The 26,587-nt window shown below is 48.8% G+C and overlaps 1 protein-coding gene across 3 annotated transcripts in view; it reads right to left on the minus strand.

The window, feature by feature from the left end:
* LOC137305993 (BRD4-interacting chromatin-remodeling complex-associated protein-like) overlaps positions 1–23,548 on the minus strand; it is a 75,704-nt gene extending 52,156 nt beyond the window's left edge. For all 3 annotated transcript variants that reach the window (XM_067974993.1, XM_067974992.1, XM_067974991.1), the window contains exon 1: positions 23,483–23,548. The gene's annotated coding sequence lies outside the window, so the exon portion shown is untranslated. The remainder of the gene's footprint in view (positions 1–23,482) is intronic.
* Positions 23,549–26,587: the final 3,039 nt, after the last annotated feature.

The following is a 26,587-nucleotide window of genomic DNA, read 5'->3' on the forward strand; positions in this document are numbered from 1 at the left end:
GGCGAGGCCATGGAGGGATTTGAACACGAGGATGAGAATTTTAAAATCGAGGCGTTGCCGGGCCGGGAGCCAACGCAGATAAACAAGCGCGGGTGAAACGGACTTGGTGCGAGTTAGGATACGGGCAGCAGAGTTTTGGATGAGCTGAAGCTTACGGAAGGTGGAAGATGGGCGAGCACTGGAATATTGAAATTGGAATTCAAGTGAATCCTGAAAAATGCACATCTTGACGTCTGGTGAGGATGTGTCGGCACCAAACACAGTCAACACTTTGCTGTCCAGCTTCATACTAAGGTTGGGGGCGGGGGAGAGAATACCAGCGAGCTGCCAATGACTGTGGCGCTGTACCCAGTCGTGAGTCACTAACTTGTGGAGGGAAGTGGAAACAAAAAAAAAAACAAATGACACAGCAGAGTAACTGCAAGAAATACACCGAGCCAAACTTCACAGTCAGACTGACATATCTAAACGTTTCTAGGTTGATTAGCTGGCTGATCAGGCCAGAGCTGGGCGATTGAGTTGCCAAGAACTGGAACTGGATCAAATATTTAATTGAGAAACTGCGGGAGTCTGCAAGAGTTTTGAGTGTCAGGCCTCCAGATTATTCACAATTAAAAAGGAAATTTAGGATAACAAGGTGGAATAGCAAGAAAAGGTCATTTAACAGTTAAAACTTTTCTGCTAGATCCACACGCTTTTTGAAAGTTTAAAGAAAACAAAACACACACATTCTCCTGCCCCCCAAATATCATTCATAGGGCATCTGGTACATGATGACAGATAACATCAAATTCCATTTTTCTTGCATGGGGTTCCTGGACTTTTTAGGATCAGTTTCTGAAATTTGATCCTGGTGTTGCCTAAATTATACAAAGGGGCGGGGAAGGGGGCTGCTAATCACTATAAATTGACACACACACACACACACACACACACACTTTTGAAGTATAGTCACTGTTACAATGTAGGAAACACGGCAGCCAATTCGCACCCAGCAAGCTCCCACAAACAGCAATGTGATAATGACCAGATCATCTGTTTTAGTGGTGTTGGTTGCGGGATAAATATTGTCCAGGACACCGGGGAGAACTCCCCTGACTTCGAAATAGTACCATGAGATCTTTTACGTCCACCTGTGGGGGCAGACGGAGCCTCAGTTTAACTTCTTATCCGAAAGACGGCACCTCCGACGGTGCAGCACTCCCTCAGTACGGAGAGTGTCAGCCTGGATTATGTGCTCAAGTCTTTGGAGTGGGACCTGAACCACTAAACCATGGCTGATACCTAAAATAGCAGGCAGTAGAGCTTCACACCCTGGTCTCTATCACACACAAACCTGAAAGAAAATAGCAATGAATGGATTCCATTTCTAACAAGGAAGACATTCTACTCTATTTAACTCGAGGGCTAACTAAATAACCAGCCCACCATGTCACAAGGGTGCTGAACAGCTACAGAAATTGAATCTACACAGCTCTTCTGTAATTCAATGCTGCGTCCATATCGCCTCGATATGATCAGTCTATCACTCCTGACGGGCTGTACTCGACATCGTTGCAAAACTCACTTTCGGACGCACGGAGTTCCATTCTCCAACCCCTCAGAAACGACAATCCCTTCCGCTATAAACACAAACATGTTGGACTGACCACAAGAGGAATGAGATTACTTGGTGCCAAATGGCTCTTGCACTTGTAACTGGAAGTTACCTGACATGACTGATTTAGTATTTAAGAACTGGGGAAAGTCCTGCATGTTAAACTCATGCCAAGATAAGAGCCACTCAGCATTCAGCTCATTCACCACACCTTTTCCATCTCAATTCCACCTCTCTTGCAGGTGCTCAATCTCACTGGGTTACACGTTCACAGGGGTCAACTCACTACTGACACCTCACCCTTTGCCATTATTGGAGCCTAGGCAGTGAGTGCCGTGCTTTTCTACCACGGGGTGAGAGGAAAGGGAAACGCAGCCAAGCCCTACCCTACCCTCATCCAACGAGCACACACACCCTATCCAGCAAGATTACTGGATTAACGATCAGGAATCCTGGCTGATTTTCCTCCCCCCCCCCCTCTGCAGAGGCCAATTTTAGTACCTCAACTCACTGCTGAGATCAGCTAACTCAGCAAAGACCGACCCTGGGACCTCCTGGCCCAGATAGCTCAGTACAACACCAATTACGTGCAGTGCAAGAAGCCCTCATAGAATCATTGAAAGGTTACAGCACTGAAGGAGGCCATTCGGCCCATTGAGTCCGCGCTGGCTCTATGCAAGAGCAATTCAGCTAGTCCCACTCCCCCGCCCTATCCCCATAGCCCTGCAAATTTTTCCCTTTCAAGTATTTATCCAGCTCCCTTTTGAAGGCCATGATTGAATCTGCCTCCAACACCCCCTCTGGCAGTGCATTCCAGATCCTAACCACTCGGTGTAAAAAAGTTTTTCTCGATCAACCAACCTACACCGCCAATCAATCAATCAATTCTGGCCTCCTACGCATCTCCGATTTCCATCACTCTGCCACTGGCGGCCGTGCCATCAGCTGCCTGGGCCCTAAGCTCTGGAATTCCCTCCCTAAACCCCTCTGTCTCTCCTCCTTTAAGACGCCCCTTAAAACCTACCTCTTTGACCAAGCTTTTGGTCACCTGTCCTAATATCTCCTTACGTGGCTCAGTGTCAAATTTTGTTTGATGATCACTCTTGCTAAGCGCCTTGGGACATTTTACTTATGTTACATAAATGCAAGTAGTTGTTGTTGTTTGTAGGACCTTGCTGTGCACAATTTGGCTGCTCCACTAAAGGTGATTTATTGGTTATAAAGCACTTTGGGACATCCAGAGGTTCCAATAAATGCAACTTCCTCCTCTTTTTCCCTCAGTCACGGGGTAGAAGCCAGCAGAACAATGGTAAGATTTCATCCTTCCAAACTTGGCCAGCGTCTGCAGACAGCATTCTTAGCTGTGTAACACCAAGGGTGAAGAACCGATCGGCTGGGATCGGTCACTGGGGAGGGGGCAAAACAACTCGAGGCGGTGGATTAAAAGCAACGCAAATGAAAAGCCTGTTGAGTTAAGTGGAAGCACCAGTCCGAAGACCAACAGTAAAACTCCAAATCCATTTTCAACTTGCAGACATTTTCTTTTCACGCGAGGAGACTGAGGGATGACCTGATCGAGGTCTTTCAGATCGTGAAGGGGTTTGTTAGGGTAGACGGAGAGAAAACGTTTCTACTTTGGGGGGTGGGTGGGGGGGGGGGGGGGGGTGTAGAATCCAAAACTAGGGGTCATAACTATAAAAAGATAGTCACCAATAAATCCAATAGGGAATTCAGGAGAAACTTCTTTACCCAGTGAGTGGTGAGAATGTGGAACTCGCTACCACATGGAGTGGTTGAGGCGAATAACATAGATGCATTTAAGGGGAAGCTAGATAAACACGAGGGAGAAAGGACTAGAAGGATATGCTGATAGGGTGAGAAGAAGAGGGATGGGAGGAGGCTCGTGTGGAGCATAGACCAGTTGGGCCGAATGGCCTGTTTCTGTGCTGTACATTCTATGTAATTCTATGTATAACTGCACAGAATAATCTGGTTTGGTGATGAACCAATGAACAAGCCGTTGCCTATTGCCACAGCGATTTTTGGAGAGGCAAACTCTCACCGTTTGTAGCACCAAGCGGGCTAACTAGGAGTACGGCATATTCCCCCATCTCGAGGAGCTTTGTTATCGACACCATACCACCAACAGAGGTCCAGACGATCTTCCAGTACTGACAACACCCAATATAAGAGGGACAAGCTCCACACCGCCGACAGCGTCCAGGAACCAACTTCATAGAGTCCCGAGAGCTGGCGCCGAGCGCACGGGCCCCGCAGGCTGGCGATCGAGAGCCGGCGCCGAGCGCACGGGCCCCGCAGGCTGGCGATCGAGAGCCGGCGCCGAGCGCACGGGCCACGCAGGCTGGCGATCGAGAGCCGGCGCCGAGCGCACGGGCCACGCAGGCTGGCGATCGAGAGCCGGCGCCGAGCGCACGGGCCACGCAGGCTGGCGATCGAGAGCCGGCGCCGAGCGCACGGGCCACGCAGGCTGGCGATCGAGAGCCGGCGCCGAGCGCACGGGCCACGCAGGCTGGCGATCGAGAGCCGGCGCCGAGCGCACGGGCCACGCAGGCTGGCGATCGAGAGCCGGCGCCGAGCGCACGGGCCACGCAGGCTGGCGATCGAGAGCCGGCGCCGAGCGCACGGGCCACGCAGGCTGGCGATCGAGAGCCGGCGCCGAGCGCACGGGCCACGCAGGCTGGCGATCGAGAGCCGGCGCCGAGCGCACGGGCCACGCAGGCTGGCGATCGAGAGCCGGCGCCGAGCGCACGGGCCCCGCAGGCTGGCGATCGAGAGCCGGCGCCGAGCGCACGGGCCCCGCAGGCTGGCGATCGAGAGCCGGCGCCGAGCGCACGGGCCCCGCAGGCTGGCGATCGAGAGCCGGCGCCGAGCGCACGGGCCACGCAGGCTGGCGATCGAGAGCCGGCGCCGAGCGCACGGGCCACGCAGGCTGGCGATCGAGAGCCGGCGCCGAGCGCACGGGCCACGCAGGCTGGCGATCGAGAGCCGGCGCCGAGCGCACGGGCCACGCAGGCTGGCGATCGAGAGCCGGCGCCGAGCGCACGGGCCACGCAGGCTGGCGATCGAGAGCCGGCGCCGAGCGCACGGGCCACGCAGGCTGGCGATCGAGAGCCGGCGCCGAGCGCACGGGCCACGCAGGCTGGCGATCGAGAGCCGGCGCCGAGCGCACGGGCCACGCAGGCTGGCGATCGAGAGCCGGCGCCGAGCGCACGGGCCACGCAGGCTGGCGATCGAGAGCCGGCGCCGAGCGCACGGGCCACGCAGGCTGGCGATCGAGAGCCGGCGCCGAGCGCACGGGCCACGCAGGCTGGCGATCGAGAGCCGGCGCCGAGCGCACGGGCCACGCAGGCTGGCGATCGAGAGCCGGCGCCGAGCGCACGGGCCACGCAGGCTGGCGATCGAGAGCCGGCGCCGAGCGCACGGGCCCCACAGGCTGGCGATCGAGAGCCGGCGCCGAGCGCACGGGCCACGCAGGCTGGCGATCGAGCGTCAGCACCGAGCGCACGGGCCCCGCAGGCTGGTGAGGAGCAGCTGCAGACTGGTCCCAGTTCTTCGGGTTAACAAGGGCAAAATTAGCCAGGAAAGCCACTCCTGATCACCATCTTGTGACTTCTGCTGGAAAAACTGTGCATGTTTGTGTTTTTGTGGGTTTTTTTTTAAGGGCAGGAGCTGTCTTGCGATATCCCGCTGGTTAAATATCCTAAACTCTATCACGCTCAATTAACGGTGCCTTGGGAGGGTTAACTTGCAGCCATGAGCCTTAACCCCAGCATAACTCAGGAGAGTGCAGACAATGTGCAAGGAAAATAAATCTACAAGAACAGAAAAGTTAGAGAGCTAAAGTGGTCCAAGTGTAGAGATTGCGGAAGACCAGCTATCTGGTGTGGTGTGTGATTATCAAGCGGCAGGTTCACACGACAGCAAGGCAGCGTGTTTATGTTACAGCAGCCCCCAAGCTCCGCACAGTCCCTCCGCTCAGCTGCATCATGCAAATAAAATGCTGCCTCTCTCTCGAGCTCCACTCCCCCTTGATGGATCAATTCAAACTGAAACTAGCCGTGTGTCAGAGCAATCGCACTCGGGTGTAATTACCACCCGAAACAGCCATAACAAGGCAGACGGGAAAGGAGGTCAGGTCAACAAAACACTGCCATTCACAAAGTCTAACAATTTACCTGAAGAGGATTTAGAGTTGAGATAAATAAATCTCCAACTAAAAATTTCTAGCAGCATTTTATATAAAAGGCCCCTTATTAAATTCGACTCTCGAGAAAGGTTTAAATCTCGAACCTTCAATCAAGCTTTACAATTATTATTTTCTCTCTTCTGCCTCCCATTCTTAAAGAGCTATTGTCCTCGCATAAGCTGCACCTTATATCCAAAGGTTTCAAACTGGGGTCTAGGGCCTTTAGGAGGCCCCGGGGGATCCACCAGCTCACCAGATTTCTTGAGCCAGACAATCCAGGGTCTCGAGAGGGTGGCATTCTGTTCTGTATCTGGTGACTTAGCATGTTGTCGGTTGCAGTACCCGAGTAAAAACATTTTCTGCAATAACACTGCTTTTCTTTGGATGCCTGCACCGTCTTTTAACAGTCAGGGCAGGGAGCCCCCAAGGGAGTCACTATTTGCAGGGAGCTCCCAGATACCTCATAGAAGTGACGATTTTTCACGTGAACTCTAGACAGCAAGTATTGGTAGATTATTTATTCGTTAAGGGTGCTTAAACAGTGTGCGAATCTGTCCTCACTGGAGGTGCACCCTTCTCCCAGCAGGAGTTACAAGTCACTCCCTTAAGCCGGGTGCGGAGGCTGACAATCACTCCGTAGCAGCTGCCCAAACCGCTAACAATCCGATAGTTTTCCGCGGTGGGCGGGACGCCTGGTGGGCTGGACGGATTGTGCTGAAGGCTAACTGCTCCAGGACCCCAGCCCTGTCAACACTTTCCGGTGCTGAAGCAAAACGGCACAGCGAAACCCCGCAAATCAATTACAGTCGTTTCCTACACTGGACGAAAGCGGCGATGTGTTTGCTCCACCCAACACGTAGAACTGGTTTGGTTAATTGGCCTGTCCTCTGACCTGCCAGGTGAAAGGGTAAGTACAGCAGTAGTAAGATCTCGCCTTTAAGCAATGACTAAAACGGACCACATTCGTAAATGTTAATTATTTCAAGCAATTCCCGTTCCAATTTGGTTATCAACATCAGAGATGCCGTCCCTGGGCAATGAATCATGGAAATTTACCGCACGGAAGGAGGCCATTCGGCCCATCGTGTCTGTGCCGGCCGAAAAAGAGCCATCCAGCCTAATTCCACTTTCCAGCTCTCGGTCCGTAGCCCTGAAGGTTACGGCACTTCAAGTGCACATCCAGGTGCTTTTTGAATGCGATGAGGGTTTCTGCCTCTCCCACCCTTTCAGGCAGTGAATTCCAGACCCCCACACCCTCGATGAAAAAAATCCCTCAACTCCCCTCTAATCCTTCTACCAATTACCCTAAATCTATGCCCCCTGGTTATTGACCTCTCCGCTAAGGGAAATAGGTCCTCCCTATCCACTATCTAGGCCCCTCATAATTTTATACACCTCAATTAAATCTCCCCTCAGCCTCCTCTGTTCCAATGAAAACAACCCCAGCCTATCCAATCTTTCCCCATTGCTAAAATCCTCCAGCCCTGGCAACATCCTCGTAAATCCCCTCTGCACCCTCTCTGGTGCAATCACATCTTTCCTGTAATGTAGTGACCAGAACTGTACGCAGTACTCAAGCTGTGGCCTAACTAGTGTTTTATATTGTTCAAGCATAACCTCCCTGCTCTTATGGTCTATGCCCCGGCTAATAAAGGAAAGTATCCCATATGCCTTCTTAACCACCTTATCTGCCTGTCCTGCTACCTTCAGGAATCTGTGGACATGCACACCAAGGTCCCTCTGTTCCCCTACACCTCTCAGTATCCTCCCGTTTATTGTGTATTCCCTTGTAATGCATTTGGGGAGGGCAAACAAGGCATCATACTTTTCCGGATTAAATTCCATTGCCACATTTCTGCCCACCTGACCATTTCATTGATATCTTCCTGCAGTCTACAGCTTTCTTCCTCCCTAACAACCACACGGCCAACTTTTGTGTCATCTGCGAACTTCTTAATCATGCTCCCTACATTTAAGTCTAAATCATTGATACATACCACAAAAAGCAAGGGACCTAGTACTGAGCCGTGCAGAACCCCACTAGAAACAGCCTCCCAGTCACAAAAAACACCCGTCGACCATTATCCTTTGCTTCCTGCCACTGAGCCAATTCTGGATCCAACTTGCCACTTTCCCTTGGATCCCACAGGCTTTTACTTTTCTGAAACGGAAAACCTTTCTGCCATAGATATCCAGTAAAAGAAAGATTTGCATTTATACAGTGTCTTTGACGACCTCAAGATGTCCCAAAGTACTTTACAGCCAATGAAGTACGTTTGAAGTGTAGTCACTGTTGTAGGAAACAGGACAGCCAATTTGTGCACCGCAAAATCCCACAAACAGCAATGTGATAATGACCAGATAATCAGTTTTTAGTGATGTTGACCGAGGGATAAATATTGGTCAGGACACCGGGGAGAACTCCCCAGCTCTTCTTTGAATAGTGCCATGGGATCTTTTACATCTACCCGAGAGGGCAGACGGGGCCTCAGTTTAACATCTCATCTGAAAGACGGCACCTCCGACAGCGAAGCACTCCCTCGGTACTGTACTGGAAGTGCCAACCTGGATTTTGTGCTCAAATCTCTGGAGTGGGGCTTGAACCCGCGATCGTCTGACTCAGAGGCAAAACTGCTACCACTGAGCCACGGCTGGCACCTATCAACATCGAGCACAGTCAGGCCACCCAGGCAGCGTGCAGAGTCACTAAGCTTGCTTCATAAATTCCACCGGAACCTTACAGTGAAGGAGAAGTCCAATCACAACCGGAGAAAGCTGACAGGGTGTCCCCGATAGTTACACACATCAGCAGGTACGGTACAGAGCTGAAAAGCGCCCAGCACTACAAGCACAGGGTTCTGATGAAAGGTTATCGACCTGAAACGTTTCTCTCTCCACAGATGATGCCTGACCTATTGAGTTTCCAGCATTTCCTGTTTTTATTTCAGTTTTCCAGCATCAGCAGTATTTTGCGTCAAGGATAGGTGTTTTCTCTTTAAAACACCAGCACTGTCTGCAGATAAAGGCGGCCATTGGTTCAATCTGCAGCTTGTACCTTCCCAGATTATCTCAGCAGGACGTCACGATGGTTGGTTCTGGACTGGGCGTTGAAGTGGGGGGGGGGGGGGCTAGAATTCCCTCCGCACAAACCCCCCCGACCTCCCTCCCCCTGCTGAAAAACACATCTGCGGAGGTCAGGAGAAGATTCAACTGTGACGCTTAACCAGGTCGAACAGCCTGCTCACATGTGAAATCTCACCTCCAAATTAACCAGGCTTAAAAACCACACTTTCAAACGGAGCTCAATCTGAATCCACACACTGAACATTTGGAACTTTTTTTGGAACAAAAGTACACTTTGTGCGACACAGATCTGTACAATATTCCAAATTCATCACCTCAAAATGGACCCACAGTTCTCAGTAAGCAACCTGTAACCACCAACTCTTCACCCTGCAGTTACTGGGGTCAAAATTCTGTGCCCAGACACAGCTTGAAGGACAAAATCAGATTTTAAAATCGCTCCACCACTGGCGGCCGTGCCTTCAGCTGCCTAGGCCCTGAGCTCTGGAACTCCCTCCCTAAGCCTCTCCGCCTCTCTCTCCTCCTTTAAGACGCTCCTTAAAACCTACCTCTTCGGCCAAGCTTTTGGTCACCTGTCCTAATATCTCATGTGTCTCGGTGTTATGTTATTGTCCGATTACGCTCCTGTGAAGCGCCTTGGGATGTTTTACTATGTTAAAGGCTTTAAATGAATGCCAGTTGTTGTAAGGGGTATCACTGGGCATGTCTCACATTTGAAGTCGACACAGAATTAAATTGACAAGCCGAGCATTAAACTCTATAATGAAATTCCACTGACAACGCTGCAATGGATCACTGGGTTTCAAGAGGTGGGGGTCTGTATTTATTAAAGGGAGATCATCTCAGTTTATGCAACAGTCTCTGTGGAAGAGACTTCTTTCCACAAAAGCCCAAGCTTCACCCAGAATGATTCCTCGAAGTTACTTTGATGAACTGCACGTTGGTTAAGGAGGATGCAGTCACAAGCGGGCAACGCATTTCCACCTCTGGCATTCCAGAGTTTGAACATAGGAACAGGAGGAGGTCATTCAGACCCCTGAGCCTCTTCTGTCATTCAATTAGATCGTAGCTCATCTGTAACTTAAGTCAATTTACCCGCCTTAGTTCCGTATCTCTTAATACGCTTACCTAACAAAAATCTATCAATCTCAGTTTTGAAATTTTCAATTGACCCCCAGCCTCAACAGCGTTTGGGTGGTGGGGGGGGGAAAGAGAGTTCCAGATTTCCACTCCCCTTTGTGTGAAGAAGTGCTTCCTGACATCACCCCTCAACGGCCTAACTCTAATTTTAAGGTTGTGCCCCCTTGTTCTGGATTCCCCCACCAGAGGAAATAGTTTCTCTCTATCTACCCTATCAACACCTTTAATCATCTTAAATACCTCAATTAGATCACCCCTTAATCCTCTCTATTCAAGGGAATTCGAGCCTCATCTATGCAATCTGTCCTCGTAATTTAATCCTTTTCGCCCAGTATCATTCTATTTTACAGTTTAAATCCAAAGTAACGTTCCCTCTCCCCCGTGCCTTAACCCGAGCCCCAATTCGAGTACCACTGCTTGCACCAGTAGGAGTGTCTCCATTCCCCAGAACAGCCAGCCTCGTAATCTGAGCAAGACTGGTAAATTAGCCCCAAATATTTAAAATTACGAAGGGACGGGGACAGACTGTTAGAAACAGAGGGCTCTATAACAAGGGGGTATAGCTACAACATTAAATGTAATAGATTTAGGACAGAGAAACCTTTTCCAAACAGAGGATTGAGAGACTTCTTAATGCACCAACAGAGTTAGCGACTGAAGCAGAGACCATGTCAACATTTAAGAACAGGTTAGATAGGTGATTGAAGGAAAGGGGGGGGGGGATAAAGGGATATGGGAACAGAGCGGGCAATGGGATTGGGATATTGCTCGTGCGGAGGATAAACACCAACTGGATGGGCAGAACGGCCTATTTCTGTGTTGTAATTTCTGAGTAATCTATGTAAAAATTATGCAAATATCTCAAATTAATTAACACAAAATGAGTGAAAAGTAGTCATTTCTGCAGGCAGAGGTAAGCAGTCCTTTTGTTCTCAGCAAAAGGCCACAGACAGCAACAAGTTGAATGTCATTGTTCATTTTATTTTTGGTGGTATTGATTGAGAGAGGAATGTTGGGCAGGACCCTGGGGGGGGGGGGGAACTCCCTGTTCTTTTTCAAACAGTGCCTTTAACATTTGGAACACAGAGAAACTCATTTAATATCTCATCCAAAAGATCTTGCCAAGATACCTCGGTCAAAGCAACGCTGCACCGTGCTGGCGTGTCGGCCTAGATTACGGGCTCAAACCCTCGACTGTCGTTTGAACCCTCAACCTCCTGAGCCAAGCTGACACGTTTTGCCACCTTGCATCCAACTAGAATTTGGATTGAAACCAACTTGCATTTATATAGCGCCTTTAACATAGTAAAATGTCCCAAGGCTCTTCACGGGTGCGTAATCAGACAAAATTTGATACCGAGCCACATAAGGAGATAGTAGGACTGGTGACCAAAGCTTGGTCAGAGGTAGGTTTTAAAGGAGCATCTCAAAAAGGTGGAGAGAGGGGTGGAGAGGTTTAGGGAGGGAATTCCAGAGCTTAGGGCCCAGGCAGCTGAAGGCACGGCCGCCAACGGTGGAGCGATTAAAATCTGCCCTCTCAGGTGGACGTAAAAGATCCCACAGCACCATTCGAAGAGGAGCAGTGTCCCGGCCAATATTTATCCTTCAACCGACATCACTAACACAGATTGTCTGACCATCATCACATTGCTTTTTGTGGGACTTTGCTGTGGGCAAATTAGCTGCCAGGTTTCCTGCATTACTTTTTTTTAAAAAAAAAGTGTGGTCACTGCTGTAGTCAATTGGCTGTAAAGTGCTTTGGGACATCCCGAGATTGTGAAAGGCGCTGTAGAAATGTTAGTTCTTTCCAGTGACTGCTCACAACTCATTGTCAAGCCGAATATCCCTTCTCTTTCCGACTTCTAAAACCAAACTGTTCCCTCCCTCAATTCCCAATGAGACTGAAAGCTCCACATTTTCGGCATTCTGTGGTTTTTTTTTTGGGGGGGGGGGCGGGCGGGGACCTGGTGATGTGATCCTTGAGGAGTTGCAGATTATATTACAGTCATGAGTCACTCTGGAGGGGGGGGGGGGGGGGGGGGGGGGACAAACTGATCCCTGCCAAAGTCATGTTAAGCAACCCGACAGTAGTCCAGGCTTACCTAAAGCCAAAGCTGCAATACTTCCACACAAGGTAATTACATGGAATTTACAGGGCAAAAACAGGCCATTCGGCCCTCCTGGTCTGTGCCGGTGTTTATGCTCCACACGACCGTCCTCCCACCCCTCTTCATCTCACGCTATCAGCATAACCCTCTATTCCTACGAGGATAGTAACATTTTCTGACGTAACGTGCAATGTTCATTCTGTTATAGAGCCCCTTTAAATTAGTGAGCCAGCCTGTCAATCACAGTATCAGCAATCTGCTCTAAAATGGCAGCTCGCTATTGCCAGAATACAGAGATGCTGATGGCAATAAAGCTAATATTTAGCTGTGGGAACAGTTTACATTCTGTAGGCAATTTTCCAAGAAGCTGGAAGGAACAAAGCCAGTCATCTGAAGACCCAGTAAATCAACTTCAGTGATCTCCCTGTAGAAATTCAGAACTTTCAAAAGGGGTTAGAACAAAGATAGCAAGATCAATTCCATCCAAAAATAAAAACCCAGAGCTAGCGACAGCGAACAAAAGCGTACCCGCCAGGCACCGAGGAACGCAAGTGTGGCGAACTGTGTCTGCCACAGGAGCTGCAGGGCCGACTGATATTAAAGGGCCCTCTCCTCTCTCTCAGGAATCACCCGTGGCTCAGGTGAAAATCTTGGCCACCCCTGCTTGTTAAAAATGGTGAAGGACAACAGCCCCACGACCAATCCCTGTGGAACTCCACTAATGACCTGTCCCCATGCAATGCAGCAGTGAGGGAATAACCTGATTTCATCCTCACCCCTAATTCAAACATGCACTTCCAGAAAGGGTCAACGATTAGCGATCAGGTACAGGGTCTCTTGCCTATTTTCCACCTTTCCTACCCAGGGGTACTGAGGCCCACTGTAGCCTCCCACCTCACCCCTGCCCCCCCACCCCCAGCACAGATTCATGGTTGAACCTGGGACCCCCAGGTGAGCCTCAATCACTCGCTGGATGTACTGAATGAGCTCTGCAGACCAGCCCGCCCTGCCCTGTCCCCGGGGGGGGGGGAAGGATCGCTCATGGTTGGAGGTCCATGTACAACAAGGAGGGAGGGGGAAAGCACAACGCTCAACCTTTTCAACATCAGCGTTTCCCTAAACAGATCACCAACGTAATGAGACACAAGGTAACATCCACTGTGCACGTGGACAGACTGGGTCAAGGATTATAACAACCTGCATTTATGTGGCGCCCAAAAGCTTGGTCAAAGAGGCAGGTTTTAAGGAGCAACTTAAAGGAGGAGAGAGCGGTAGAGAGCGGAGAGGTTTAGGGACTGAATTCCAGAGCTTAGAGCCTAGGCAGCCGGCAGCACGGCCACCAACGGTGGAGCGAAGGAAATCGGGGATGCACAAAAGGCCAGAATTGGACTGCAATTCAGGAATGCAGGAACGTCCAGACACGTTGGCCATTGGCGGCCATGCCTTCAACTGCCTAGGTCCTAAGCTCTGGAATTCCCTCTCTAAACCTCTCCGCCTCTCTCTCCTCCTTTAAGACGCTCCTTAAAACCTACCTCTTTGACCAAGCTTTTGGTCACTTGTCCTAATATCTCCTTACGTGGCTCGGTGTATAAATTTTGTCCGATTACGGCCTTGGGATCTGACTAGTACGGAGAGGCTGTCGCAAAAGCGAGTAGAGTGTTAGGATGTATTGCTAGAGCATTAGAATACTAAACAAAAAGCACCAAATTGTCCTGGTAGCAGACCTTGGTTAGGCCTCATCTAGAATACTGTGTTCAGTTTTGGTCCGCTCACTTGGAAAAGGTTCGAAGGAGAACTACTAGATCGATACCACGAAAGCGGGGGCTTTTTACCCTGGAAAGGAAGGGACATCAGGTATCTTAAAAGATTTGAGGTCTTTAAAATAACGAAGGGACTAGACTGTGTCCATGTGGATTGACTATTTGAGTTGAGGGAGAACCAGGGGAAATACGTACAAGTTATGTAAACACAGAACTAGATTAGATGTCGGGAGGTTACTCTTTTCCCAGAGGGTCACCGACCTTTGGAACGAGTATCCGGCTCGAGCAGTCAGTGCGGATTCACAGGGAGCTGGGCGAGTTCCTAACCTGCGACCGTTATCACAGCGTACAAGGGGTCAATGGGCTATTGGGAAAGGTAAGTCTCACTGTCTCCTGGAACTCGTTTCGATCGCCTTCGGGGGACGGAGAGGGAACTTCACAGATTTTTTTTACCCCCCCGAGTTGACCAAGATTTTTTTTTTCTCTCTCCCAGTTAAAGGCACGGCCGCCAATGGCCAACGTGTCTGGACGTTCCTGCATTCCTGAATTGCAGTCCAATTCTGGCCTTTTGTGCATCCCCGATTTCCTTCGCTCCACCGTTGGTGGCCGTGCTGCCGGCTGCCTAGGCTCTAAGCTCCGGAATTCAGTCCCTAAACCTCTCCGCTCTCTCCTCCTTTAAGTTGCTCCTTAAAACCTGCCTCTTCGACCAAGCTTTCGGTTGAGGGAAAGGGAATGGGGGGGGACGGGGATCACGATGCTCAGTCGCGCGACGGTATGCCTTTTCTAAAGTAACCAATAAAGAGACACCGGGTCGCCCCAGTATCAACGAGAAACAAAATAAACGTGCCCACATTTTAAAAAAAGGTCAAAAACTAAAGAAAAACTTAAACCCATAAAGGAAACTCATCAAACTAATTAACAGCGTGGTTCTGGTCTTCCATCACACACTCCAGTCCCTGCAGTGCCACCGTTCACAGAGGGCCTCGAACGTACCGACGGACAGTCCCGCGCGCGCGCGCTCCCCTCTCCAGGACCACCCGGGCGTGGAAAAGGCAGCGGAGGAGAGGCAGACAGCCAGAGCAACCACTCCCCCCCCCCCCCCCCCCGCCCCCCGCACGGGCCTCGGTCAACCCGGACCCCGCGGGTGGTCATTTTGGCCAGGCCCGGGAACAGACCCCCCCCCCCCACCCCGGGGGGGAGATCATCCCTCCCTCCCCCCCGCCGCACCGGGCGGCCAGAGATCAGGAGCGTGGGTGGGACTGACTGAATGCCACAGGCTCAACGGGCCAGCTGCTCCTTTCCTGTCCATCAATTTCCTACCTTTTGCAAACGAGCTCGTCACCCCGTGAATTCTTTTTTTTTTGCTGTTGCTGCATTTATCTGTGAATTCGCAACGGCCTCCCATGCTTGGGAGCCTGCGCGCCAGAAGAGGTTGAAATACATAAGAGACTAGTTTTAAAATGTATGCACTGGGACTGGAATTTTGATTTCTCCTCCCTACTGGCTCCCCACTTCACCCCTCTGTCGCCAGGAATTCTTGCAATGGGGGTTTGCAAAACTATCATGCGAATTCCCACCTAATGTGCAAAGCAGAGTTGCAGCTCCAAGCACAGCAACAGGAATTGGTCAGGAATGATGCTGAGGGAGGGGATGGGGAGGAAGGGAGAAGAGTGGGAAGGGAAGTAGGAAATTTGTACAAAACTTAAGGACTATACCCATCTCCAGGCTCTGCCATAACCGAGGCCACTGGACAATTAAATTGTTTTAATACAATTCAGGTTGAACAGAGGCTCGTGTACATCCACATCACAGAGTGAGGGAAACTCCTTGCAATTCTACCACAATCTTCTGTAATTTGTCGGTGGCCTTAGTGAGAGGACAGAATCTTAACCAACCGCAAAACGCAATCATACCGTACACCAGAGGGGCTCAGCACCATTTACTGCCCACCTTGATCCTGGGAGAAGCCGTCAACACTGACGTAGGACTGTGTTTGTAGCTCGGGAGAACTCTGCTCCATTATCAGCGAGATAGGAGAATCTGCCCATGCAGGGAAAACTGACCAAAGTCAGCAAGAAACCCCCAACCCACCCTCAGCAGAACTCCTTTCTTCCACCGGTCGTCCCACAACACTGTAAACACCCTCACTATCTGCTTCACCTCTAATCTGTTTACTTTAGTAACCTATTCATCAGCCTACATTCCACCCCACATCCGTTTGCAGGTTTTTTTTTTGTGCCCCACCCCAATTTTCTCCCTTTGCCATCAGCTCCCCTCGCACCCAAGTGACCCATTCTTCACGAGCCTAGGCACAAAGTTTAGACAGCCTAGATGGCCGTAAGACATAGGAACAGGCCATTCAGCCCCTCGAGCCTGCTCCGCCATTCCATTAGATCTAGGCTGATCTGTACCTTAACTCCATCGACCCGCCTTGGTTCCGTAACCCCTTAATACCCTTGCCCAACAAAAATCGATCAATCTCAGTTTTGGAATTTTCAATTGACCCCCAGCCTCAACAGTTGTTTTGTGGAGAGTTTTCCAGATTTCCACTACCCTTTCTGTGAAGAAGTGCTTCCTGAAATCAACCCTCACCGGCCTAGCTCTAATTTTACTGCCCTCTTGAAGAATGAACACACACACACAAAAACACAGAGCCAGTGGGTAGTGATCAGGAATGGGAACCTTTGCTGATGTTCCTTCTACAGCCCAGGGACACAGAGTACAATGTGGGAGCTCAGCTGAGCTCAGGGAACTAGTTGCTTCCTTGTTCTTAACCTATTGAGTAATAAAGGATGGCATGGAAGGAACTTAACAAGGGGGCAGGTGGGGACTCAAGCCTAGGGACTATCTGCTCTGTAAGGCTCAGTACAATACCAAGCAAAAACTCCACTTCTACACCTTCAGGCAATGTGTTTTTGGAAGCTCCCATAATGTCCTACATGATGGCCAATGGAAAAGGCAAGAAAGTACCCTGGCCATAAGCGCCTGCCAATGCCATTCTGTGAGCAGCCCCATCAGCGGTTCCCATTCTCCACAGTGGGGGGGGGGGGGGGGGGGGGGGGGGCGGGGGGTCTCACATACTCAGTGACCTACCGAACTGTTTTTTTTAGAAAACACCAGCAGACGGGAAGTCTGCCTTTCAGCTGGGTCTCCCCCGACTCCTGCCAGCCGTCCTGGGACCACTCCGGTGGTGACGTCATCGCGCAACGTAACGACGTCATCACTCCGTGCACGCACACTGGCCAAAATGCAATGGGAAATCTGCTCGCGAGGAACTCCAGGCCCTTCGCAGTGCAGGCAGATTGCAAGGAGGCAGTCCGCACGCCACTAAAGGTAAACGTGGGAAACCATAGCAGCCAGCTCACTCGCCCGAGGTCCGTGCTGCAATACAAAAGCAGCTTAAACATTGCATACGCCGACGACACCCGGCTCTACCTCACCGCCACCTCTCTCAACCGTTTGTCACGCAGCTTGTCCGACACGAGCAGAAATTTCCTCCAATTAAATTTCGAGACGAACGAAGTCATTGTCTTCGGTCCCCACCACAAACTCCGTTCCCTAGCCACCGACTCCATCCCTCTCTCCGGCCACTGTCTGAGGCAGAACCAGACCGTTTGCAACCTCAGCTTCCTATTTAATCCTGAGATGAGCATCCAATTCATATCCTCTCCATCACCAAGACCGCCAACGTCCACCTCCGTAAGATTGCCCACCTCCGTAAGATTGCCCGTCTCCGCCTCTGCTCACCTGATGCCGAAATCCTCATCCATGCTTTTTTTAAAAAAAACCTGCAGACTCAACTATTCCAATGCTCTCCTGGCCGGCCTCCCATCTTGCACCCTCTGTAAACTGGAGCTCATCCAAAACTCCTAACTCGCACCAAGTCCCGTTCACCCATCACCCCCTGTGCTCGTTGACCTACATTGGCTCCTGGTCCAGCAACGCCTCGAATTTTGAATTCTCCACGGCCTCTCCCCTCCCTATCTCCGTAACCTCCTCCAGCCCTCCCACCCTCCGAGATCTCTGCGTTCCTCCAATTCTGGCCTCGTGCATCCCAGGTTTCCTTCGCCCCACCATTGGCGGCCGTGCCTTCAGCTGCCTAGGCTCTAAGCTCTGGAATTCCCTCCCTAAACCTCTCCGGCTCTCTCTACTCCTTTAAGACGCTCCTTAAAATCTACCTCTTTGAACAAGTTTTTGGTTACTTGTCCTAATATTTCCTTATGTGGCTTGGTGTCAACTTTTGTTTGATAATGCTCCTGTGAAGCACCTGGAAACGTTTTACTATGTTAAAAAGGTGCTATATAAATTCAAGTTGTTGTTATGACCCAGGATGACTGATCTCCTTATTTTCCCTCAGTCCTTGTTTGGGGGTGATGGAAGGACCATACTCGCTATCCAGGACCCCTCAGCCACGTTCTGCAATGCAACAAGAGGGAGAGTTCCACCCCACACGGTACATCAGTCAGACATTATGTGATGCTCCTAGCTATTCTGCACACTGCAACTTCGTAAAACCTTCAAAGATCATGGTGACTATGGGGGAAGGGAGTGTGGGCAAGGGGGGGGGGGAAAGAGAAGTAAAGGGAAGTGAAAGAAAGGAAAGGGCAGCTTACTAAGAGCTGAATATACTTCCTCTTTGGATTTGGGATTCCATGCACATGAATTTCTGGTAAACAGATTTTTACCACGTACAGGGCAACCACCAGGACCCAGAGATAAATACACCCCTAGAGAAATGTGTGGTTGACTGTTAAACTCTTCGTTGTGTGCATTGGCTCCTCCAACTGTCTGATCATTTCTTCCACACCAAACCCAACTAATGTATCAATTGTCCATCATTCTACACGCAACGAAGGGGTGAATTTCCGTGAAGATACCCCCGCTTGTCTGCCATAACTTCGGAAGATCGGGAGAACCTCCCTGAGGAACTTATAACAGGGCGGTTTGCGCGTTGGAGATTCGGTTATAAGCGGCCACCCGATACGCCCAGTAACCTTCCTGGACTTTCTTGCTGTTCCAGTTACATGGTTTTTTTTTTTAATACTTGCAGGTTAGGGTAAACGGTGGGGCCAGTGATGGGCGGTGGACAGCCACAATGCAACTGCAGCTAATCCTCCTGGCACGTGACATCTGGTCCTGCGGTGTATCCCTGCACGCAAGATAGTTCTAAATCCCAAAGTAGAGCTCCAATTGCTTTCAATGGTCAATTCAGGAAGCACTGATAGCCATTATAAGCAAAGTCGTGCAACACCATCACCTCCAAGCAATACACCATCCTGACTTGGTCATATGTCGCTGCTCATTCATCCGTCGCTGGGTCGAAATCCTGGGATTCACTCCCTAACACTGTGAGAGCACCAGCACCACAAGGAGAAGGCCCACCACCACCACCTTCTATGGGCAGCTGGAGATGGGCAACAAATGCGGCCTTACTAGCACCGCCTACATCCCGAGAACAAATATTGAAACTGGCTTCCCAGTGAATTGTATTGCGAGGCTTTGGGATTTGTGGTTTTGTCCTAGGTAACAGATTGTGCACAAAACCTGCATCTGGCACATGTAGTCAACTGCTTCCTTACAACCCAATCTTGGCATCACTCAGCCATTACCTCTCAATTCATCTCTTTTCTACTTTGGTGTTGCCTTTCAATATGGAATAGTTGAGGTGAATCGCATAAGATGCATTTAAGGGTAATCTAGATAAGATGAGGGAGAACGGAATAGAAGGATATGCTGGTAGGGTGAGAAGAGGGGTGGGAGGAGGCTCGTGTGGAGCATAAACACCAGGTGGGTTGAATGGCCTGTTTCTGTGTTGTAAATTCTATACATGGACCTTGGTCCCTTAAGATTTTCAAAAAGATGGAGGTGTTGAATCATGTAGCAAAATATGGGTTTTCTGGGCAAGCTTGTGCACATGGGGAGGTTATTCTGCTGCAACAGCATCGGCAGAGAGATGCCAAGTAGACACTGGTACTTCTTCTAGGGGGAGGGGGGGGGGGGGGGGGGGGGGCGGGGAGGGGTGCAAGAAGGAAAAAAAACTGACAGCCCAGACCCAGATTAACCTCTCTCACACCGAACGGTCACCTTAACAGCCACCGGCACAAATCCAGAAGCAGGTCGCCATGTGCCTGTGCCATTCGCCCGGGAAACGATGGAGGCGGGAGAAGCAGCCTCAACATGACTAACATTCAAAACAACACCTTGCCAGTTCGAATTTCTAGGGCTTCCAATTGACGCTCATACCGCAGTCAGCTGTGAAGCCAAGAAATTTGGTAAATTTCAACTTTTTTTCCAAAAAAAAACTGCTGGCCCTTGACATAAAAACAATCTACACGAGTCCATATGACCAATGTTACAGTTTTACTTTTGCAACATATTCATCCGCAGATACTCAAAGTATTCAGGAAAACAAGGCCAGGTTCCACTTTCTCAGAACAGCCAAGGAAAACATTGAGTTTCAAAAGTTCCCACACGCCTAATGTGAAATGTACGGTACAATTAGCATGCTGCACATGGGGGCAATGAATTGGTGTCAGTGTAATGATGTACTAACGCACTGCATCAGTAACCAGTAGTGCATTTGGGCACATCAATGAATTCCAAACTACCCATCCCCAAGTGTCCAATGCAGCCATAAGGTCAAAGGGCACAAGAGGAACGAGGTGCAGCCTCTTCCCTACAGGAAGGAAGGATGAACTCGAGCTATCCCCTGCACCTGTGAGCAGCGGGTCCAAACCTGTGGGGACAGACCAGGAATACCACTGACTCCCTCACTTTCATCCCAAAGAACAAACTTGCATTTATACAGCACATTTCACGACCTCAGGCTGTCCCAAAGTGCTTTACAGCCAATTAAGTACTTTTCAAGTGTAGTCACTGTTGTAATGTAGGAAATATAGCAGCCAATTTGCGCACAGGAAGGTCCCACAAACAGCCATGTGATAATGACCAGATAATCTGCTTTAGGTGTTTGTCGAGGGATAAATAAATATTGGCCAAGCCACCAGGGAGAACCCCCTGCTCTTCAAAATAGTTCCATGCGATCTTTTATATCCACGGTTTAATGTCTCATCCAAAAGACGGCACCTCCGACAGTGCGGCCCTCCCTCGGTACTGCACCGGGAGAGTCAGGCCGGATTACGTGCTCAAGTCTCTGGAGTAGGGCTCGAACCCACGACCTTCTCACTCAGAGGCGAGAGTGCTACCCATCGAGCCACGGCTGACGCCTCGCTCAGATTGGTTCCTCTTGCTGGGGTGCAGGTCCCGCGGGCAATGACTGTGCTGATACCTCACCACTCTTCGTGGGTGATCCGGTCCGGTCAGTGACTATTCCACCGTGAGTTGCCACGTAGGTGAGCCTGACCCAGTTCCTTTTTCAGATGCTGACTGACCCATTGCAGATTTACAACATTTGATTTTTTTTTAAAATTTCAGATTTCCAGCACCCATATACTTTTTGTTACTTTGACCCACAGACTTTACAACTTGTTGTGCAAGTTCCACACAGGCTTAGATATCTGAAAACTAATCTTAAAGAGACTTACTGAACTTAAAAGAGCTAAACAATGAAGAAGCCAATTATTTATTTGATCTGGAGAGGGTGAGATAAATTCTAAATGCAAACTTCCATTTAAAAAAAATCACCACTTTTGAAAGGGTCATCGAGTTTTGCAAAAAAGGAAAAGGTAAATGCTGAAGAAGGCACTCTCTCATAAAAGGCCGAGTGATTCATCCTAACCTCATTGTTTGTAAACTACAGGAATTACTACAGCGGGCAGGGGGGAGGGGAGAAACGACGACGACAGCGGTTGTTAATTGATTACACAACACGGACAAAGTGGAAATAGGTTACTGTACTTCAGCAGGAAAAACAAAATCACTGTCAATCTTGCCACCAAACTTCAATATTGCAGGGCCTCAAAGCAACAGCTCTTTAGACCCATATTTGTGATGACAAAACACCTTATCTTCCCAATCACAGCTATGAATTGCAAAGTTCTTTCTCTTGCCCCTCCCTTCGATTTATGTTTTCTACACAATCACTAAATCATGCGCTTGGAATTGCACCGTTCGGTTAAAATTAACAGGGTAAAAAAAAAAGGAAAAACATGAGAAACTTGTGGATAGACAAAAATACATATCCAAAATTAACCCTTGACCCGAGATAAGATCCAAAAGAGACGTGAAACAGCGCTACAGCCAGAAAGGAAAGGGGCAGGAAATGAGAACGCAAAAAATAACATACTTCCCAGAAAAAAAAGGGGGTTGGGGGGGGGGGGGGGGGGGAGGCAGGGGCAAAAAAAAGAGAAAAATCACACAATCTGTCAACACGGACAGAACAGCAATCAGCAGAACCTGCATAACCCTCCCGCCATTCACAGGCAGGTGAGGAAGAAGCTCTACATCAGAAGTTAGAATGCACCAAGTTGTGAAATATAACCTAACAAGTGATCAGATGATTAAACTGCAAACCACCTACAAACCGAAAGCAAATTTGAATAACATCAACATTATTATGTAACACGGTTACAACCCCAGAAAGGTTGAGTTACATGAAGGTGGGCCCTGAAAATGCTGCGACTTAAAGATATGGAACACTGGATGAGAGAAGGAAAGTATTAATATCTCTCACGGGAGTGCGTACCATCAATAGTTGTTTTTTAAAAAAATGGCCATCGAAATTTCAGTATCGTAACATTTTGGTTACAAAATGAGTAAGGTGGAAAGTTAAGAAAACCAGTGTAGGGCATGGTAATGGAGAGTACACTTCACAAATATTTTCTTCAGATGAAAAGTGGGCTGGAAAAATGGATTCAAATGAATATTGCAATGACAAAAACTGAGGCAGCAACAATTGTTAAAACACAAATTAAACACAGGAACTGTAACATATACCATATTTTTCCTACATTTATAATACATCTTGGATTTGGGTGCATGCAGGGACAAAATAAACATGGATGTTGGAAGTTTTATTTAAAGAAAAGTGCATTGCAATTTTCAAAATATACGATTGCAAACGATCAGGGAAACAAACACATACAAAAGTGGGCCACAAGCGACCTAAATTAACCCTCAAGATAGGAGGAGGAGAAGGAGGGAGGGGAAACTTTCACTCAAAAAGGGAGAGAGGAGGAGGGGAGGGGAGGTTAACGCAACTGAGGGCGAGCAGGACAAGGAGGAGGGAACGTGCAACATTGAGATTTATCAACATTCGGAAATGGAACGCCGAGACATGTATCAACGTTCCATTCGCATGTATTTATATTAAAAAAAAGATACACTGTAGCCTGGAACGTGACCTGGGAGAAAATAAATAAAACATTATAAAGACAGGCGGCCCTGGGGTTATTTATATATTGCTGCGTTCTTTTTTTTTTAAAAAAAAGCAAGAATAAGGTGGTTGGGGTTTTTTTTGGGGGATAATGGGCCATTTTTGAGGATTGTTGTTTTTTTTCTACCCCCACTCCCCCTCTCTCTCTCTCGATGGGAGCGAGGGAGGCAGAGGGGTGGAGAGGGAGAGAGAGAGAGATATAAGGGGGGAAAGACATTTAAGATAAATTTGTAATGCTGGAAAGGGACTCACCGTCATGTAGAGCGCCTGCCTAACGGGGTTTCCTCGCCATCACACCAGGGGCTAACATGACTGAAGGGAGGTCAACAACAACAGCTGTTCCCACACACTCCTGAGAAGAAATACAACATCTTATTTTAAACCCAAACTAAAATACCACCCCCCCCCCACCCGTCAGATAGAGGACGAATATTTCCCCCCCCTCCCACATTTTAAAAAAAATTCTCACTGGTGATTTAACATTAAATTCTACTTTTTTTTTGCCCATTATTTGCACCTTCTGCACGCCCACTTTATTTTAAAACGACAAAAAAAAAATCAGTGTTTAATGAAAAGTGCACTGGTTCCAAACTACAGCCTGATGCTGGTGATTTTTAAATTTTTTGTTTGTAATTTTAAAATTCAAGGCAGATTTTTGGACGCCATCAAACTGGGGTCCTTCGGGTGCCAAATCAATACCTGATGAGCCAGAGGCGGATGGCCGCCTCTGATTGGCTGACGACCGATTGCCGCCTCTGATTGGCTGACGACCGATTGCCGCCTCTGATTGGCTGACGACCGATTGCCGCCTTTGATTGGCTGATGGCCGATGGCCGCCTCTGATTGGCTGATGACCGATAGCCGCCTTTGATTGGTTAATGACCGATGGTCGCCTCTGATTCGCTGATGACTGATGGCCGTCACTGATTGGCGAATGACCGATAGCCGCCTCTCATTGGCTGATGACCGATGGCCGCCTCTCATTGGCTGATGACCGATGGCCGCCTCTCATTGGCTGTTGCAAGTCAAAGCGGCGTCCGGTAATTATGGAGTGGGGGCGGGGCCATCGCAGCTGCCGCTGGATCTGATTGGGCAGCTGGTTCTGATTGACGTGCCCTTATTAATTATTCATGAGCTGGTGGGCTGAGCCGGGCTCATTGGCTGGATTTGAATGTACTTGTGTCTCAGGATTGGGTTGTATTTAATTGTACCTTTTAGGAGTTTGTCTAAACTATAAAGCAGTGGGAAAGAGACAAGAGAGAAACAGAGAGGCTGCACTGCAGCTAATGAAAGAGGCTCCTGATAACTGTATTGCTGCAAATTTTATGAATAAAGTATATTTTAAGAAAAAAAAGTAATGTACCTGCAATCAATAATCTGTATTGAGTGTAATGCAATGAGGCACCCGAGAGTGTCATGAACTGTACTTATATACAATGTGTTTCATTGAACTGCACTTGACGTAACCTGCAAATTGTATAATCTGTACTGTGTACGTTTGGAATGTGATATGACAACTGTATTGTATGTATTGCTGCAAATTTTATGAATAAAGTATATTTTAATGAAAAAAAATCAAACCAGAATGGTCCCTTTTCCCCTTGGGCTAGGCTTCCTACATGTCACACCATAGCTCATTAAACATTCATAAAAACATGTCTTATTACAATATCCATACATTTCAACATACTTAACATAATGGATTAAATACATTGCATAGAATTGACAATGAGTTACATCAAAACTACAGCACAGAAAAAGGCTATTTGGCCCACTGGTCTATGCTGGTGTTTATACCGACACAATGTACTTATCTAGTTTCCCCTTAAATACATCTATGCTATTTGCCTCAATACTCGTAGCGGTAGCAAGTTCCACATTCTCACCACTCTCTAGATAAAGAAGTTTCTCCTGAATTCCCTATTGGATTTATTAGTGACTATCTTATATTTATGACCTTCTCTGCGTCCACCCCATCGAACCCTTTTCATAAGTGCAGCTGACTGTTATGTTGTTAGTTGCGGAAGCTATTTTGCACCAGCAATGCTCTATGTGAAAGAACTTGCATTTATATAGTTCGTTACTCTCCATAAACCTGAGCTCATCCAAAAATCTGCTGCCCGTATCCTAACTCACACCAAGTCCCATTCAACCATCACCCCTGTGCTCGCTGAACTACATTGGCTCCAGGTCCAGCAACGCCTAAAATTTAAAATTCTCATCCTTTTGTTCAAATCCCTCCATGGCCTTGTTCTTCCCTATCTAGCAACTTGTGCATCCCCAAATTTCCTTCACGCTACCATTGGCGGCCGGGTCTTCAGCTGCCTAGGCCTTAGGTTCTGGAATTCCCTCCCTAAACCTCTCTACCTCTCTCTGCACCTTTAAGACGCTCCTTAAAACCTTCCTCCACCTGTCCTAATGTTTCCTTCTTTGGCCCGGTGTCAAATTTTGGCTGATTACACTCCTGGGAAGCTCCTGGGGACGTTTTACTACGTTTAAGGTGCAATATAAATGCAAGTTGTTGTTGTCACATCATCAGGCGCTCTCAAAGCACCTTTGAGCTAAATAGTTAGTTTAGAAGTGTAGTCACTGTTGTTAAGTAGGCAAACACGGCAGCCAATTTGCACACAGCAACACTGCACCAGCAGTAATGAGATGGAAGACCACTTGATCTATTTTGGTGATATTGTTGAGGGTAGAATGTTGGTCAGGACTCCTGCTGTTCTTTGAGTAGCTCTGTTCACCCAAACCACTGCAACAGGCAGAAGGGGCCTTGGTTTTACATCTCATTCAAAAGACAGCACCTCCAACAATACACTCTCTTACTGAAGTATCAACCCAAGATTTTCTGGTCAAGTTCTGGAGTGAGACTTGGACCCACAACCTCTGACTCAGAGGTGAGACAGCTACCCACTGAGTCAAAGGCGAAGAAGGAAAAATAAATGGAAGGCATTAATTTTTCCCTATTCTCCTGAAGGTACTGAGGCCCTCCTCCATTAACATGGATGCACTGAGGGCAACTGTATTGCCCCTACTCGCTGAGGTCATCAAAATCAGTGCAGACTGAGAATTCACACCAACCGTCTGTACAGCATCAGGACCCAAATATCCACTTGCCGGCATTTGTGGGTGAAAAATCAGCGGATTTCCAAACTTCCCGTGCGCTGTGGAGTTGTCCCATCGCTCAGTGTGTGCACACGGTGTCACGTCACATGGCCTTCACACTCAGTGGGACAGGACTGGAGTCAGGGTGGAGAAAGAGCGAGGCGACGAGTCGACTTTTGTTACTTACCTCTCTCTCTGGCATGGATGAATCAGAACGGGAGATTGCCGCCAGTTTGGGAACATGCCTTGCAT

The sequence above is a fragment of the Heptranchias perlo genome, chromosome 41 (genome assembly GCF_035084215.1).
Source record: "Heptranchias perlo isolate sHepPer1 chromosome 41, sHepPer1.hap1, whole genome shotgun sequence".
Taxonomy (NCBI): domain Eukaryota; kingdom Metazoa; phylum Chordata; class Chondrichthyes; order Hexanchiformes; family Hexanchidae; genus Heptranchias; species Heptranchias perlo.